This window comes from Bos indicus x Bos taurus, chromosome 5 (assembly GCF_003369695.1).
Source record: "Bos indicus x Bos taurus breed Angus x Brahman F1 hybrid chromosome 5, Bos_hybrid_MaternalHap_v2.0, whole genome shotgun sequence".
Taxonomy (NCBI): Eukaryota; Metazoa; Chordata; class Mammalia; order Artiodactyla; family Bovidae; genus Bos; species Bos indicus x Bos taurus.
Window position 1 is genome coordinate 46,824,914 of NC_040080.1, and position 19,899 is coordinate 46,844,812.

A 19,899-nucleotide genomic window follows, 5' to 3' on the forward strand; every position below is an offset into this window, starting at 1 on the left:
AGGTTAGTGTTTTGAATAAATTGATTGCCATAAGGTTAAATGGAAAGGTATTAAATAATACCCTTGTCTGCTTTAGGAGATCTTTTTTCCCTCAATCTTTTAAAAATATTTTAACATCATAAAATGTGTTAAATATGTATTTTGTAATAGAGATACCCTTTTCTTTTCAGCATAGGAGGGAATGTATACTTACTTTTCCCTCTGTTAAGCCACTGTTGAGGGTAAGTGTACTGTTGAGTTCTCACGACTTGGATGTATTATAAACTAGGTCCGAGAGACCCCTCCCCTCGTAAGGAAAAGATCTCTGAAAGCTAGGTGCCCCTCCCCCCAACCCTCTGGAGCGTCCCCGTGGACTAGGTCAGAGGGAGACTCTTTCAAGTATGAAGCTCTACTACTCAGTATAGATTTTACTTGAGCCTCATTTTTTCGTGAGCTGTACCATGGGGATTGTAATCCAGGAATGGGATGCAGGGCTCATGCGCTGGTGCTCAGTAGCTAAGTTGTGTCCAGCTCTTTGTGATCCAGTGGACTGTAGCCCACCAGGCTCCTCTCTCCAAGGATTTCCCAGGTGAGAATACTGGCGTGGGTAGCCAGTCCCTTCTCTAGGGGATTTTCCCCGTGCAGGGATTGAACTGGCGTTTCCTGTGTCTCCTGCATGGCAGGTGGATTCTTTACCCGTGGGGAAGCCCTGTGGTGCAGAATAGAGGCTAAATGAATATGAGTTCTCTTGAGGTCCTGTAGTTGTGTACAATCTGTGTAGCTACATGACATGGCCTTCAGTACCCAATATTTTAACTGCAGGACGTCCCCTACTCCCCTCAATTTTATTAAGGTGTAATTGGCAAATAAAAATTGTATGTATTTAAGAAGTATAATGTGATGGTTTGATATACATATGCATTGTGAAGTGATTAGCACGGTCAAATTAATTAACATGGTCAAATTAATTAACACATCTATCACCTCACGTAGTTATTTTTTTTTTTCTGGGAGGTGAGAATACTTAGGATCTATTCTCTTCGCAAATTTCTAGACTATAATAGAATATCATTAACTATTAATGGAATGCACATTACCTCCCCAGGACTTACTCATCTTAGAACTGAAAGCTTGTGTGCTGTAACCAACCTCTCTCTATTTTCCCCCACCCCCTTGCCCCTGGTAATCATGGTTCTACTCTCTGGTTCTATGAGTTCAATTTTTAATATTTCACATATAAGTGATATCATACAGCATTTGTCTTTGTCTGACTAATTTCACTTAGCATAATATCCTTCAGGTTCCTCCTTGGTGTTCCAAATGGCAGGTGATTCTTCTTTTTTACTGCTAAACAGTATTCCATGATGTATATGTACATACCATATCTTCTTTACCTATTCATCTATGGGGGGGATACATAGGCTGTTTTCATATCTTGGCTATTTTGAATAATGCTGAAATGAACACAGAATGCAGATGTCTGTCTGAGACACTGATTTAGGTTCATTTGGATGCCTACCTGTTAGTGGGCTTGCTGGATCGCACGGTAGCTCTACTTTTCGCTTTTTAAGGAGCCCTGACTGAATGACTTCACTTTCACTTTTCACTTCCATTCATTGGAGAAGGAAATGGCAACCCACTCCAGTGTTCTTGCCTGGAGAATCCCAGGGATGGGGGAGCCCAGTGGGCTGCCATCTATGGGGTCACACAGAGTTGGACACGACTGAAGCAACTTAGCAGCAGCAGCACAATATTTCCATGGAGACGGTGATGGCATCCCACTCCAGTACTCTTGCCTGCAAAATCCCATGGACTGAGGAGCCTGGTAGGCTGCAGTCCATGGGGTCGCAAAGAGTCGTACACGACTAAGCAAGTTCACTTTCACTTTTCACTTTCATGCATTGGAGAAGGAAATGGCAACCCACTCCAGTGTTCTTACCTGGAGAATCCCAGGGACGGGGGAGCCTGGTGAGCTGCCGTCTTTGGAGTTGCACAGAGTCGGACACAACTGAAGTGACTTAGCAGCAGCAGCAGCAGCAGCAGCAGCAACGTTTCCATGATGGCTGTACAACTTACATTTCCACCAACTATTCATAAGACTTCCCTTTTCTCCACACCCTTGGCAATACTTAGCTATTATCCTTTTGATAATAGCCATCTCAACAGGTGTGAGGTGATATCTCATCGTGATTTTGATTTGCATTTCTCTGATGATTAATGATGTTAAGCACCTTTTCATGTCCTTGCCAGAAATTTGCCTATTGTTTTTGGAAAAATGTTTTTTGAGGTCCTTTGCCTGTTTTTAAAATGGGTTATTTTGTTTGTTTGTTTGTTTGTTTTTGTTTTACTATTGAGTTGTAAGTGTCTCCTCAGTCGTGTCAGACTCTTTGCGACCCCATGGACTGTAGCCCACCAGGCTCCTCTGTCCATGGAATTATCCAGGCAAGAATATTCGAGTGAGTAACCATTCCTTTCTCCAGGAGATCTTCCCAATCCAGGGATGGAGCCTGGGTCTCCTGCATTGCAGGCAGATTCTTTACCCTCTGAGACACCAAAGCTTATATTTTGGGTTATAAACTCCTAATTGGATATATAGTTTGCAAATACTTTCTCCTATCCTGTAGGTTGCCTTTTAATTTTGTCAATGGTTTCCTTTGCTGTGCAGAAGCTTTTCAGTTTGATTTAATACCATTTATTTATTATTGCTTTCTCTTGCATGTGATTTTGGTGTTATATCCCTGTAAATGACTGCCAAGACCAATGTCAAGGAGCTTTTACTCTATGTTTTCTCCTAGGAGTTTTATGGTTACACATCTTGTATTTGTCTTTAATCGACTTTGAGTGGATTTTTGTGAGTGGTCTAAGAGTTCAGTTTTATTCTTTTGCATTGGGGGTCTGATTTTCCAAACACCATTTATTTATCCTTTCTGCATTGTGTATTCTTGGCATCTTTGTCATAGATTAGTTGATCATATATGTGCGGGTTTATTTCTGGGCTCTCTATTCTATTCCATTGGTCTGTATGTCTGTTTTGATGCCAGTGCTATACTGTTTTGATGACTATAGCTAGTAATGTAGTTTGCAGTCAGAACGTGTGATGCCTCCCACTTCGTCCTTTCTCAATATTTGTTTGCCTATTTGGGTCTTTTATAGTTTTTTATGAATTTGGGGATTGCTTTTTCTATTTCTGTGAAATATGCCATTGGGATTTTGATAAGGATGACTGCAAGACTCTTAGTTATCCTCAGGCTCTGGAGATGTGTATTGGTGCCATATGACTTAACTGAATAATTCCTTGTTGAGAATCTATAACGACATGCACATGCTCCAGACTGGGAGTTCAAAAGTAGGAGTAGGAGAGCACAAAGATTCTAGAGAATATTTTATTTACATCTCCTGGAAAGTTTTAAATCTAAGGGTGCAGTAACTGTGATGTTCTTAGCATCTACTATGGAATAGACATACCAACTACCTCTCTGTGCCTCAGTTCCCCCTTGATAATATAGGAATACTACCAGTGTCTACCAACTCATTGGAAAAGACCCTGATGTTGGGAAAGATTGAGGGCAGGAGAAGGGAGTGACAGAAGGTGAGATGGTTGGATGGCATCATCAACTCTATGGGCATTAGTTTGAGCAAACACTGGTGATAGTGAAGGACAGAGGAGCCTGGTGTGCTGCAAGCCACAGGGTTGCAAACAGTCAGACATGACTTAGTGACTGAAGAGCAACAACAAAACCTCCTAGGTCTCTTAGGAGGGGTCAGTGAGGAGTATTATAAAGAATTCAGAACGGCACATGGTGCTCTATCTGTGCTTGCTAAGTAAGTACATAGACCCTTACCTGGGTAGAATTTTCACAAAGTTGGTTTATGACTTTCAGTTGTCAGGTAAGGAAACTGAGGAAACTGAAGCCTGATATTGTTGACATTTGTCAAGGGAGAGGGACCGTGATCTCAGTCTGATCAGTCAGAGGCATCGACAAAGATTCTCAGAACTGTAAGGACGCACGGGGCTGCCTAGTCCACTGGTGCTGGCCTGTGCTGTACCTTTCCAGCCTCACCCACGGGGTCCTCTCAGCCCTACTCCCTAAGTTCCTCCATGCTGGCCTCCCTTTTGTTCTTCAGATATGCTCAAATTATTTCCACTGCAGAATTCCTGGATGTGCTGATCTTTGCACTTGGTTCATTGCTCTTCAAGCTTAGCTTTCAGCTCAGATGTCTTGGTCCTGTGGAGGCTTTGCCTGGTCACTGTAACTTGACTAGCCTCTCTCCCATTCTATGACATCACCCTTTTAATATCTTTAGAGCTATCTGTAACTATTACATTTATTTTTGTTTACTTGTCTCTTATCTGTTTCTCTCCCCTCCCCATCAGAATAGAAGTCCCAATACATCAGGGACTTTTCTCATTACTATTTTTCTACCTTCAATTGCGGCTTTGAACAATACAGATTCTCAAATATTTACTAACTGAGTGAGTCCTGCAAGGGGGTTGTTCAGCTTTAGCTCATCTGCACATATTGTCAGGGAGCTCGTTCCTTCCTGATGCACCTATTCTGCTGTCTGTGGCTTTGACTGTTAGGAAGTTCCTTCTTTAACTGGACTGATGCTCTTTTAGTATCAACAGACCAAGTCTTTTCCTACCATCTTTGGAAATCAGATGACTGACTGCCCACTTTTGAGTGCAGATACTTGAACTTCCCTGGTGGCTCAGAAGGTAAACTGCAATGCAGAAGACCCAGGTTCAATCCGTGGGTTGGGAAAAACCCTTGGAAAAGAGAGTGGCAACCCTCTCCAGTATTCTTGCCTGAAGAAATCCATGGACAGAGAAGCCTACAGTCCATGGGGTCGCAGAGTCGAACATGATCAAGTGACTAACACTACACGACTTGTCCTAACCAGGAGTGTACTACAGAACAGAAAGCCACTCAGTTTAACTTCAGCCCAAGAATGAGAAAGCAACTTGGATAAAATGATCCATATTTCTAGAACCTTCTTGTGCTACTAATAGATTTCCTGTGGGGTTTGAAAAGGTCCAGTAGTCAGAGTCTGAACACACTGGGGGTTTCATTGAATTAAACTTTCTTGTAGATCCTGGTTTCTTTCCTATAAATCTTGCCAGAACCTTTGAGATGCAGTGGGGCCTGTGGTTCTCTATGAGGGAGTCACAGTTTATGGATTTCCCAAACCCATACACCCAATAGGAATATTTTCATCCAGTAGCCACAAACATCTCATAAACCAAAGACGTCCAGAGTCTCTGATTTGGGAAATACATTCCTGAGTTTTGTTTTGTTTTTTAAGATTTTCTAGCTAATATTTCGTGATTCTGAAAAGGAATCTTCTAGAGACAGAACACTTTTCTCCTACAAAATCCACACAGATAGGCCTGCCTTGCCCACATACGATGACCAGGCATGCGACTGGAGTTCTAAATTTTTCCTCTTTTCTCATCCCCATGGGCAGCCATCTTTCTTCCATGTCCTCTGTCATCATTCCCTGCCCCCAACCAGGTTCTTAGTTTATGACCTCTTTCGAATAACATCTCAGGATTCTTGGGGAGATAAGAGTCACCAGGTAATTGTTTGAGAGCTGTAAATGCCTTAAATTGGTTAGGATTCTAATTATCACGAAATGACTTTATTGCCTCCTGGTGATAACTGGGCTGTAACCTTCCTCCCCTGGGGAGTGTGGGTCCCCACTCCCAGGGGTCACACAGTGGTCAGGGCCCTGGCAGCTGGGGAAGAAGAGATAGAGGCTTTCTTCTTCCATCACCTCCTCCCCCAAATCTGGCAACACCTAGGAGCAGCCTGGGCTGTTGGCTGCCACTGTAATGGGACCTCGTTGGCAACTCCCTTCCCTCCATCACCCCATCGGCTTCCTGGGAACCTTGGCAAGGCCCCTGCCACTCTTTACCACTTGGACTACTTTTCTATCCCATGTGGAATCCTAGAGCCTAGTCCCATTTATTTATTCTATTGTCTATAAGTTTACCAGGGTGGGCGGACTGTGGGAAGAAGTGTATGCATATAAGCATACTACAGGATTTATTCATTCATCTATCCATCCATTCTCAAGTATTTTTTGAGGGCTTACTATATTCCAGACAGTGTTACTAGAAAGGAAAATAGACTCAATGAATAATGGGATGAGTGTAAACACACACATACACCATTTATACATTCAGGCCCCCTGCACTGGGTGTACAGAGTCTTAGCCACTGGACCACCAGGGAAGTCCCAGCATATATAAGGAATAACATATGTATTCACACACACACACATATATATATATATACATTGGAGAAGGAAATGGCAACCTGCTCTAGTCTTGCCTGAGAAATCCCATGGACAGAGGAGCCCGGTGGGCTACAGTTCACGGGGTCACAAAGATTCAGACCTGACTCAGCGACTGAACAACACATAAGTTATAACATATATGCTTAAAATCTTGGCATCAGGCAAGTCTGAGTTGAAATTAGCCCTTTGCTGTGTGACGCTGAGCAAGTTGCACCCTGCTCTGATACTTATGATGCCTACATTATTGGACTAGGGTGAGAATGAGTGTATGCACCCCACTCCAGTACTCTTGCCTGGAAAATCCCTTGGACAGAGCCTGGTAGGCTACAGTCCATGGGGTCGCTAAGAGTCGGACACAACTGAGTGACTTCACTTTCACTTTTCACTTTCATGCATTGGAGAAGGAAATGGTAACCCACTCCAGTGTTATTGCCTGGAGAATCCCAGGGACGGGGGAGCCTGGTGGGCTGCCGTCTATGGGGTCGCACAGGGTTGGACACGACTGAAGTGACTTAGCAGCAGCAGCAGGGCCCTCCATATGTAAGAGCCACTCTTATCATAATTAAGGTACACAGTGTTGTGGGAGTAAAAAGGCAGAATCATTATAAAAGGTAATTTGTAACTTATCTTTGATATCCATCTATAGAGATACGCACGGAACATCCACCAGCAGATTCAGAGCAATTATGGGATGATATTACTTCAAAAGAGATCAAGGGCAACGAGGGCAGCATTTGAGTTGGGCCTTGAGGCATGAGCAGAATTCCAATAGCTGGGGTGAGGGGAGTGCACTCCTAGCCAGGAAAATGCAGTGCAAAGGGCATGAGATAGGAATGTCCCTGCTGTGCCCTAGAACCTCAAACGATTTAGTGTGGTTGGAACACAGGGCTCACAGATGGCTGCAGGAGAAGAGGAATTCGACAAAATGGGGGATAAGGGACTTCTGGAAAACCTAGTTCCAACGTTCTTTGCATTGACTTTAAACCTCCCTTTCTATAATTTCTGTATTGGTCCTGATGCTGCCTTCTGGGGTACTTAGAGTGAGCCTTTCCTCTTCCTCCAGACATTCCTTCAAACACTGGATCTCCTGGAACCTCTTACCCATGTCACAGACATCCCTGGTTCTTTCACGCAACCCTCAGGAACCTGGTTTCAAGAACTTGTGCTCTTGTGCTTTCCAGATCAATTTTTTTTTTTTTCTGTTCTGTCCCCCTCTACCTCTGTTAAATGAATGGTTTCTGGATTAAAATTTCTTCATTATGAAAAATCTCCAGCATATACAAAGCTAGAGAGGATAGCTTTTGCCCATCAATAAGTCTCAGAAACGATGAACGTTTTGCCAGTCAGGTTTCCTAGTAGTTTAGAGCAAACCTCAAACATTATGTCTTTTAGTTCAAAAGATTTTAGTATGCCTCACTAACAAAAAGGGACAGTAAAAAACCTGACCATATTACTTTGACAATTAACAGTTTTGATATCCTCTATTACTCATGTTCAGAGTTCCTTGATTATATTTGAGATTTTCTCATTTAAAAAAATAGGGATCCAAAAAAATGTTTCCTATAGTATATTTGGGGCTTCCCAGATGACTCAGATGGTAAAGAATCCGCCTGCAGTGTAGGAGACCTGGGTTCCATCCCTGGGTCAGAAAGATCCCCTGGAGAAGGGAATGACAACCCATTCCAGTATTCTTGCCTGGAGAATCCCATGCACAGAGAGTCGCACACGACTGAGCAACTAAACCAGCACCACCTCTACCGTCCCATGTTCTGAATATGACTAACTGCTACTTCCTGGTATTTAATTTATTCTTCTGTCTTCTAGAACATGATTGGAGTCAAGTTCAATATTTTTTTAAAGCAGAAGAACAATTCACAGGTGGCTTTGTGTGCTTTATATCAGGAGTCCCACAGTGGACGGTTGTTCCACTCTTAGTGAGGTGGAAGCTGATGGAGGCTTAGATGGTATCAGCCTGATCTTTCTACAGGTCATCTCTTCTGAACAGAGTCCAGTTTGTCTACTCTTCAGTTTTAAAAAGAAGCATGGAGAAAGGACCGCATCACTCCTGCTGTTGTTGGATTATAGAGAAGTATCCCCTCCCTCATTCTGCACTTTGTACTTCATGCAGCCAAAGGCTCCCTTAACTCATTCCAGTGCTGCAACACACTGCTAACTTCCACTAAGCTCACTTTGAATAAATCTGCTAAGTCTTTTTCTCATGGGCTATTGTTAAGCCACCTCTCTTTCTTCATACACTTTCGTGTTTGGTTTTTTGGTCTCTATATTTATGCAGATAAAACTTATAAATCTCATACATATGTAATCTTTATATTTTATATTATTCAAAGTGAAGTTTTCTTTTGTCTCAGCCAACTCTTCAAGGTTCATTTCCATTGTGATTTTGTCATTATAGGAGGGCTGCTGGGAGAAGGGATAGCTGAGAGCCTTGATTTTAGCTCTCTCACTTTATAGATGAAGAAATGAAGTACAGAGAAATTCCCTTTCTTGAATTAAGTTGCTCACGATCATGCACCATGGAGTAGGTTGTTCCACTGGTGACCCCACCTTCTCTTCTCAGATTCCAGGCCTGCCTGCCTGCTCTGTGTTATTTATTTATTTCTGTGAATAGATCTCCATTGCTTTTTGTCCCAGATCTCTCTGTTCACCTCCCCTTGTGCCTGAGTCTGCCCTCCCCACCCCCAGAGGCTGCTTTCCAGCCCTCCATCCTCGTCTTGTGATTCTCAGCCGTGGCTTCTTGGGTGACCCCCTGTCCCAACAGGGGACCCCTCCAGCACCAGAAGAGGCAGGAAAAACATTTTCTTTGATAGCAAGAGGTCAAACTGTAAAGCACAAAAGAAGTGAGAAAGAACATCCATTGTCCTGTTATTTGTTAACATTTAATTTATAAAATTATATACTTAGGGCACAAAAATTCAAACAACACCAGGCAGCAGGAAAACAAACATTCCTCTCTCCATCACATTAGTCCACTCTTTAGAAATAATTGCTGTCAGGGTTTTTTTTTTTTTTTTTTTTGTATTTGTCTAGGAACATTCTAGACATACAGAGATGTGTGTGTGCACACCCATGTAACAAATATTAAGTGTCTACTATGTGCCAGGCCTGATTTTGTTCACCATTTTGGGAATATCAGATCAGATCAGATCAGATCAGTCGCTCAGTCGTGTCCAACTCTTTGCGACCCCATGAATCACAGCATGCCAGGCCTCCCTGTCCATCACCAACACCGGAGTTCACTCAGACTCACGTCCATCAAGTCAGTGATGACATCCAGCCATCTCATCCTCTGTCGTCCCCTTCTTCTCTTGCCCCCAATCCCTCCCAGCATCAGAGTCTTTTCCAATGAGTCAACTCTTTACATGAGGTGGCCAAAGTACTGGAGTTTCAGCTTTAGCATCATTCCTTCCAAAGAAATCCCAGGGCTGATCTCCTTCAGAATGGACTGGTTGGATCTCTTGCAGTCCAAGGGACTCTCAAGAGTCTTCTCCAACACCACAGTTCCAAAGCATCAATTCTTCGGTGCTCAGCTTTCTTCACAGTCCAACTCTCACATCCATACATGACCACAGGAAAAACCATAGCCTTGACTAGATGGACCTTTGTTGGCAAAGTAATGTCTCTGCTTTTGAATATGCTATCTAGGTTGGTCATAACTTTCCTTCCAAGGAGTAAGCATCTTTTAATTTCATGGCTGCAGTCACCATCTGTAGTGATTTTGGAGCCCAGAAAAATAAAGTCTGACACTGTTTCCACTGTTTCCCCATCTATTTCCCATGAAGTGATGGGACGGGATGCCATGATCTTCGTTTTCTGAATGTTGAGCTTTAAGCCAACTTTTTCACTCTCCACTTTCACTTTCATCAAGAGGCTTTTTAGTTCCTCTTCACTTTCTGCCATAAGGGTGGTGTCATCTGCATATCTGAGGTTATTGATATTTCTCCTGGCAATCTTGATTCCAGCTTGTGTTTCTTCCAGTCCAGAGTTTCTCATGATGTACTCTGCATATAAGTTAAATAAATGGGGTGACAATATACAGCCTTGATGAACTCCTTTTCCTATTTGGAACCAGTCTGTTGTTCCATGTCCAGTTCTAACTGTTGCTTCTTGACCTGCATACAAATTTCTCAAGAGGCAAATCACATGACATCCCTGACCTCATGCAACTTTCATTCTACTGTTGGGAGAGAGACAGTAAATAAGTAAATGCATAATATGTCAGGTATTGATACGAAGTATAAAAATTAAGAAATGGAGTAAGGGGTGGGGGATGACAAGGAGTGTATGTGTGTGCTGTCTTAGATACGATGGCCTGAGGATGGCTGTCTGAGTACTATTTGAGTGGAGACCTGGTGGGAGTGAGGGAGTCAGTCAGAAAAATAGCTAGAAAAAGATTTTTCAGGCAGTGAGCAGAGGTGCAAAAGCCCTGGGGCAGGAGTGTATTCAGCATGGTGGAGCAGCAACTGGTATGGGACTGGCAAGACTGGAGCAGGGAGCAATGCGGAAAATGATGGGTGCCACAGAAAACCTCCCTGTGGCCATGAGAAGGACTTTGACTTGATTCCACGTGAGGCAGAGAAGAGCTTGAGGGCCTGAGTCATGATCTGACTCACATTCTCCAGCATCTCGCTGGCTGTGGAGTGAAGAATAGAGCACAGGTGGGGCAAGGTCACCACAGGGAGACACTGGGGAGATGACCAAGGTGACCCAGGCTGGCATAGAGGAGGAACAGTTGAATGCTGGGTTTGCTACTTCATGAGAAAACAGAGTTATTAGACAAATACACCTGAAAGTAACACAGCATTGCAAGTCAACCATATGCTCCAATAAAAACTAAATATATATACATATTTTAAAAATATTAATTTGGTGGTGTCAGATCTTAGTTTCAGCATGTGGGATCTAGTTCCCTGACCAGGGATCAAACTCAGGCCCCCTGCATTGGGAATGTGATGTCTTAGCCATTGAATTACCAGAGAAGTCCCCTAGACACATATTTATATATATATATATATATATATATATATATATATATATATATATATATGGAATTTCTTAACTGTCCAGTGGTTAGGACTCTGAACTTACACTGCCAGTTTCAGTTCTGGTCAGGTAACTAAGATTCTGCAAGCCATGTGGCTACATATATATATATATATATATATATGTAAATACATCTATTTATAAAGAAAAGATAGTCATCAAAAGCGCTATATGTATTTGTAAGGATCTGAGTGTGAACAACGAGAAGAAAGGCATTGCCCTGTGCTGAGAGGAAGAAGGCTGAGGAAGAGACAGGTTTGGGCTAGAGCATGAATAGAATTTGTTTTTAGACATGTTGGGTTTGAGATGATCGTTAGACAGTCAAGTAGAGGTGTCAGGAGAAATTAAGGAAGAAGTTGAGATGAGATATTCATTTGGGTGTTATGTTGTTGTTCAGTTGCTGAGTCTTGTCTGACTCTTTGTGACCCCATTGAGTGCAGCACACGAGACGTCCCTGTCCTTCACCATCTCCTGGAGTTTGCTCAAATGCACATCTATTGAGTTGGTGATGCCATCCAACCATCTCATAGTCTGTCATCCCCTTCTCCTCTTGCCTTCAATCGTTCCCAGCACCAAGGTCTTTTCCAATGAGTCGACTCTTCACATCAGGTGGCCAACGTATTAGAGCTTCATCTTCAGCATTAGTTCTTCCAATGAATATTCAGGGTTGATTTCCTTTAGGATTGAATGGTTTGATCTCCTTGCTGTCCAAGGGACTCTCAAGAGTCTTCTCCAACACTACAGTTTGAAAGCATCAATTCTTTGATGCTCAGCCTTCTTTATGGTCCAACTCTCACAGCTGTACATAACTACTGGAAAAACCATAGCTTTGACTGTATGGATCTTTGTTGGCAAAGTGATGTCTCTGCTTTTTGACATGCTGTCTAGGTTTGCTTTCTTCCAGAAGCAAGCATCTTGGGTGTTATGGTGGATGGTAAATGTGGCCACACACTTCACAGCTCTTCCCACACCTTGAGTCTAGGCTGACTTTGACTTGCTTTGACCAATGGATGTAGCAGAAGTGACAAGTGAATTCTCAGGCCAAGCCTCAAGAGCCCTTGCACACTCTGCTTTTGTGCTTTTGGAATCCTGTGGCTATTCCACTAGGAAGCCTCCTGTGACCCAGTAACCCTGTGACCTCAGCTATGCATGCATGCATGATAAGTCGCTTCAGTCATGTCCAACTCTTTGTTAACTTATGGACTATGGGCTACCAGGCTCCTCTGTCCATGGGGATTCTCCAGGCAAGAATACTGGAGTGGGTGGCCGTGCCCCATGCCAACAGCCTGCCAAACCCAGGCCAGTCTGTGAGTGAGGCTACTTGAGATCCCTCAGCAGCCACCAACTGACCAGCTGACCACAGACACCTGATGAAGCCCAGCCAAGATCAGCCAAGTTAGCCCCGGACAGACCAAGGGCCTGGTCAATCCTGGGTTGTGAGCCAAAGACGTCATTACTTCAAGCATTGATGTTTTGGTGAGATTTGTTATGGAGCAACTAATGTGTGCAGAAAGCATCACATTTTGATGGTGTTTATTTATCAGGCTATTTTGATATTTTTCTCACTCAAATGAGACCATAATATTGCACTGAAACGTGTCTTTTCCATTTAATGATGTGTCTAATGACAATTTCCCATGAGGTATATTTCAGTCTCTCATTATTTTTAACAGTTGGGTGAATATGCTATAATTAATTGGCTCAACCAGTGTCTTATTTTCGTGGTTTCCAGAGGTATCTGTCACAAAGCCTTGGTGAACATTCTTGTAGACCATATTTATTTGTTGTTGTTCAGTTGCTAAGTCATGTCAGACTCTTAAGACTCCATGGACTGCAGCGCACCAGGCTCCCCTGTCCTTCTCTATCTCCTGGAGTTTGCTTAAATCCACATCCGTTGAATCAGTGATGCTATCTAACCATCTCATCCTCTGCTGCCTGCTTCTCCGTTTGCCTTTGATCTTTCCCAGCCTCAAAGTCTTTTCAACCGAGTTGACTCTTTGCACCAGGTGACCAAAGCACTAGAGCCTCAGTATTTTTATCTATGTGAATTTATCAGATGAATTCTTACAAAAAATTTACTGAGTCAAAGATATGTACATTTAGGATGTTAGTAGTTGTCAAGTTACCATCCAAAATAATTTACCAATTCATACTTCATTATATATAAGGGTGACTTTCATCAAGCCTTCACCAACACTTTGAAATATTTGCCAGCCTGAAAGGTAAAAAAAATGTATTTTATTACTGTTTTACTTACATTTTAAAATGATGGATGAGGTTGAGACTACATTCATATGTTTAGTATCTATTTGTATGTTTTTTTCTGTGAATCTTTTATTTCTGCTCTTTGCCCATTCTCTGTGGCTTGTTCAGGCTTTTGAAAAATTGAACCAAAAAAGGTCAATGAACATTAAAGTAGTGTTACTGTATTTCTGGGCTTCCCAGGTAGCGCTAGTGGTAAATAACCCACCTGCCAATGCAGGAGACTTCAGAGACAGGGGTTCGATCCCTGGGTTGGGAAGATCCCCTGAAGGAGGGCATGGCAACTCACTCCAGTATTCTTGCCTGGAACATCCCATGGACAGAAGAGCCTGGCGGGTCACAAAGAGTTGGATAAGATTGAAGTTAGCATGCACTGTATTTCTAAACACTTTCTATATGTGGACTTTTAAGTTTGAGTTCTAGAGGAGTTTTTTTCTTTGTTTAAAGTTTTTCTTTTTTCTTTTTTTTGATGTGGACTAATTTTAAAGCCTTTGTTGAATTAGTTACAATACTGATTCTGTTTTATGTTTTGGCTTTTTTGGCCAGGAAGCATGTGGGATCTTAGCTCCCCAGTCAGGGATCAAGTCTGCACCCCTTGCATTGGAAGGCAAAGTCCTAACCCGTGGACCACCAGGGAAGTCCTTAGAGGAATTCGAAAGGCAATAAATAATCATTTCCTAACTTCACAGTGTTTTACAAGTACAAAAAACTTCCTATATGATCTAATATAATCTCACAGCTAACTTCTGAGGCAGGTCCTGATATACTCAGAGAGATTAAGCAACTTCAGGTCAGGAAAAACTGTGAAAGACTTTGAAATGGGCATTAGGTTGCTTTGTCTAGCACACTCGTAGAATTTCAGGCCATTCCATCCTTTGTGAGCTATTTTTCCACTCATTAAATTGATAAAAAGTTAGTACTAATGCAAATGATTCTTGTCCATAGAAATGAAAATGAATTGTGTCCCGTTGAGATGCTATTGATTACTTCCATATGACCATTGAACCTTTTGGTCTCTATTTGTAATGCATTTCAGCATTCCTGATTGCCTCTGCTCCATGTCTGTTCTTTGAGTTCTCCTTTGAACTGTTCTGATGTGTTACTTGTTCCCCATTAATTAGTGAGTTAGATAAAGTGAGTTAGCACTTGTTCATTTTATATTTATATGATCTTACTGAAACAGGCTGTCTAGTCAAGGCTATGGTTTTTCCAGTAGTCATGTATGGATGTGAGAGTTGGACTATAAAGAAAGCTGAGCGCTGAAGAATTGATGCTTTTGAACTGTGGTGTTGGAGAGGACTCTTGAGAGTCCCTTCGACAGCAAGGAGATTCAACCAGTCCATCCTAAAGGAAATCAGTCCTGAATGTTCATTGTACAGGCTGATGTTGAAGCTGAAACTCCAATATTTTGGCCACCTAATGCGAAGAACTGACTCATTTGAAAAGACCCTGATGTGGGGAAAGATTGAAGGCAGGAAGAGAAGGGGATGACAGAGGATGAGATGGTTGGATGGCATCACCAACTAAATGGATATGAGTTTGAGTAAACTTCGGGGGTTGGTGATGGACAGGGAGGCCTGGCGTGCTGCAGTCCATGGGTTCACAAAGAGTCAGACACGACTGAGTGAACTGAACTGAACTGAAACAGGAGGGAAGAGGGGCAGGGCAGAACCTTTAAACGAATGACATAGCTCTTGAAGATACGAGACAGAATTGGTTAGAACTTACAAGGTCCAAGGTAGTTGAAGATTCGACTTCCAGTAGAACTTGAGACTCATTATATGCTCATTGTGGTGGCTCAGACAGTAAAGAATCTGCCTGCAATGAGGGAGACCAGTGTTCGATCTCTGGGTTGGGAGGATTCCCTGGAGAAGGGAATGGCAACCCACCCCAGTATTCTTGGCTAGAGAATTCCATGGACAGAGGAGCCTGGTGGGCTACAGTCCATGGTGTCACAAAGAGTCGGACATAACTGAGCGACTAACACACACACACACACACACACACACACACACACACACACACACAATACATTAACACAGGTTGAATGACACACCTAGCAGAGCCATGACAGTTCCAAGGCCTACCATAAAAGGTCAAAAAGTGGGCAGTGGCCCAATTCCTGGAAATCCCTTTCCCTGCTTGAAAATGTGGGAGACCCTCATTTGATCCCTGGGTCGGGAAGATCCTCTGGAAAAGGGAATGTCAACCCACTCCACGATTCTTGCCTGGAGAATTCCATGGACAGAGGAACCGGGTGGGACTACAGTTCATGGGATTGTAAAAAGTCGGACATGACTGAGCTACTAACACTTTCACTTTTCTCCAAAATAGTTGGAATAATCCTCCCACTCACTAGCCTATGAAATGACCCAGCCCATTAAGCTGTGTGTGCTCAGTCGCTTCAGTCACGTCAGAGTCTTTGTGACCCTAGTACTCTAGTAGGTTGCTGTCAGGTGAGTATAATCTCCTTGGTTCTATTTCATCTAAACACAAATTTGAAGCGATGGATATTAAAGCCCTCGGTGTGTCACAGACCGTGTTATAGCTCTCAGTTCTTGAACAGACTGTGTTATAGCTCTCAGATCAGTGTTACAGATCCATGTTACAGCTCAGTTTTATTTAGAAAATAGCAGGAAAATACATCCTTGAGGTGTGAGGGCATGCCGACCCAAAGACGCGAAGAGAAGAAAGAGCCCTGGCCCTTTGGCTCCTCTTTTTATGTTTTTTCCTCCCCCGTGGGCCTTCCCTATGTAAATTGGGCTAGCCAGGAGTGCTGTTTGTTCTACCTGATGTCCTCACTCTGGTCCTTGGACCTTCCTTTGACCTTCCTTTGTTCTATTTTCTCAGGCTTTTCCCTTCCTTGTCTTTTAGCCACTGCCATTTTGGACTCTTGTATTCCTATTCTAACTACCTAACAGTTGCCAAGCCACTCTCCAGGGGATCTTCCTGACCCAGGAAACTAACCAGCATCTCTTACGTCTCAGGCAGTTTACCACTACCACCACCTGGGAAGCCCTCCTCCCCCCCTTCCACCATTAAGACTAACCACCCCATATTTTGGGGTCTCTTGCCTTCTTAGGTGACCCACACTCTGTCTGTAGAGTGTGTTTCTCCCAGGGCCAGTCTCACCTTTTGAGATGGACTGCATTCTGTCTGCAGAGTGTGTGTCTCTCTAAATAAATCCACTTCTTACCTATCACTTTGCCTCTCACTGCATTCTTTCTGTGCTGAGACATAAAGAACTTGAGATTCAATAAGTCCTGAGACCAGGTATGTGCTTTCAATTAAAAGAGAATGAGTTCAAGTCTCAATCTGAAATATGAGGTTTCAGTACCTTTAAAAAAATGACCCTTTCATTTCTCTCATGCCTCTAGTCCACACAGCTAGAAAAGGATCCTATTGGGTCTGACTCAGATATGTGTAACAGGAAACCTTTATTGTTATTGTTGTTAGCTGAAACCTCTTTGAAAAGCTGATGAAAACAATGAATGTTTTGCCTGGGAAAAATAAACACACACACACAATCTTGCTTACTCTTTTCAGAGTTCCTTGACTTCCTGCAAACTGGTTTAAGAACTCCTGGGATAGTCTGGGATGAATATAGCTGGTCAAGATCAGAAGTTGAAGGAGATAGAAGGGAGAGTTGGTACAATGACTTTTTTCTTAATACCTGTGCTTACCATCTACCACAATGTATTATCTTATTTGGACTTCCCTCATGACTCAGTGGTAAAGAATACCCTGACACTGCAGGAGACACAAGAGACAGGAGTTTGATCCCTGTGTTGGGAAGATCCCCTGGAGTAGGAAATGGCAACCGACTCTAGGATTCTTGCCTGGAGAATCCTATGGACAGAGGAGCCTAGCAGGCTGCAGTCTGTGGGGTTGCAAAGAGTTGGATACAGCTGAGCATGCACACTCTCCTCTTTCACTTTCATCGACAGGCTCTTTAGTTCTTCTTCACTTTCTGCCATAAGGGTGGTGTCATCTGCATATCTGAGGTTACTGATAGTTCTCCCAGCAATCTTGATTCCAGCTTGTACTTCTTCCAGGCCAGCGTTTCTCATGATGTACTCTGCATATAAGTTAAATAAGCAGGGTGACATGGGAAATAGATGGGCAAACAGTGGAAACAGTGTCAGACTTTATTTTTTGGGGCTCCAAAATCACTGCAGATGGTGATCGCAGCCATGAAATTAAAAGACGCTTACTCCTTGGAAGGAAAGTTATGATCAACCTAGACAGCATATTAAAAAGCAGAGACATTACTTTGCCAACAAAGGTCCATCTAGTCAAGGCTATGGTTTTTCCTGTGGTCATGTATGGATGTGAGACTTGGACTGTGAAGAAAGCTGAGTGCCAAAGAATTGATGCTTTTGCACTGTGGTGTTGGAGAAGACTGTTGAGAGTCCCTTGGACTGCAAGGAGATCCAACCAGTCCATTCTAAAGGAAACCAGTCCTGGGTGTTCATTGGAAGGCCTGATGCTAAAGCTGAAACTCCAGTACTTTGGCCACCTCATGAGAAGAGTTGACTCATTGGAAAAGACCCTGATGTTGGGAAAGATTGAGGGCAGGAGGAGAAGGGGACGACAGAGAATGAGATGGTTGGATGGTATCACTGACTCAATGGACATGAGTTTGAGTAGACTCCGGGAGTTGGTGATGGAGAGGGAGGCCTGGTGTGCTGCAGTTCATGGGGTCGCAAAGAGTCGGACACGACTGAGTGACTGAACTGAGTATGCACATGCACATGCTTATTAACTCATGTAATAGAGAAACCGTCAGAGACAAGAAACTTGCTCTCCAAGGAACACATAGGGAATGTGTTTCTCTCTTTCTCTCTCTTTTTTTTTTCATTTGGTTGCACCAGGTCTTAGCTGCGGCACGCAGGATCTTTGATCTTCGTTGGCAGCATGAGGGATCTTTAGTTGTGGTGTGTGAAATCTAGTTCCTGACTAGGGATTGAACCCAGTCCCCATGAATTGGGAGCTTGGAGTCGTAGCCACTAGACCACCAGGGAAGTCCTGGTAATGTGTCTCTTGCCCAAATTTTCACAGCTGGTAAGAGTGCTAAAGTGATTCATTTGCCCCACAGATATAAGGTAAAGAGAAGAAAATAGTTCTTGGGGGAAAAGGAACACCTAGAGTGGAAGAGGTGGCCCCCTAAAACCAACATTCACATCTGTACTGAAGCTGAGGCATTCTGGTCACCTGAACCCCTTATGCTTGGAGGGAGGATATGTGCCTAGGAAAGGGGATGGAGCCTGGGATGGTTAATTTTGTGTGTCAACATGATTGGCCCGCAGGGTAACTAGATATTCAGCTTCACATTATTCTGGGTATGTCTGTGAAGGTGTTCCTGGATGAGATGAACACTGTGATCAGTAGACTGAGTAAAGCAGATGGCCCTCCCCCTCCAATCCATTGAGGGCTGAATAGAACAAAACTGTGGGGGAAGGAAGAATTTGCTCTCTCTGCCTGATTGTCTTTGAGCTGGGACATGGAGCTTCTGCCTTCAGTCTCACACTGAAGCTGATACCCTCTGCTCTCCTGGGTCTCCATTTTCAATTGGCCAACTGCTGCTCATGGGACTTTTCAGCTTCCATAACTGTGAAAGCTAATTCCTTATATTAAAAAAAATCAATTTCTCTTTCTCCTTCTCTCCCTCTTTCTTAGGCTTTTCAGCATAGAGTGAGGCTGGCTTTCTAACTGGACCCCTTGCAAGGTCCTGGGAAGATGAACTGTGACAAGAGCTTACTATCTTTCCCTTCCTCCAAACTAGAAATGACAACATCCCTCCATAGCTCGGCAGAATAACCAAAGACACTAAATTCTGTTTAAAGTTTTAAAGAAATGTTTCTGTATTTCTCTTCCTCTTTAGAACATTCATATCAATGCCGAACAGAATGTGTTAGTCGTGGGCCTCTTGCAAGGTCATTGAGCGAATGTTCTGCCTGCAGGGGAAGGTCAGCATTACCCTTTTGGTCATCCTGCACTGAGCTCTTGTGGGTAGAGCCTCAGTTGTTCATGCCAACATCCAGTTCCATTTATGAAGCACTCAGTAGGTACTTAATAAGTGTCTTATGAGTGAATGAACAAACAACCTGTCCTTGGCCTTCTCTGTGCTTCTGTTCTCATCATGGTTCATCTCACCAAGGTAAGGGCCAGAAGGGTGCTCAGGAGTCATCTTGTGCAACTGCCTGTGTTGCAGATGAAGTCCAGAGGGGCGAGTGACTGACTGGAGGTCACACAACCACATAAAGGAAGCACAGGGGCAAGAGTGCAACCTCTTCCT

The 19,899-nt window shown here is 43.2% G+C and overlaps 1 protein-coding gene across 1 annotated transcript in view; it reads right to left on the reverse strand.

Annotated features, from left to right (window-relative positions):
* Positions 1-19,899, reverse strand: part of ISX (intestine specific homeobox) — a 148,446-nt gene that overhangs the window by 114,348 nt on the left and 14,199 nt on the right.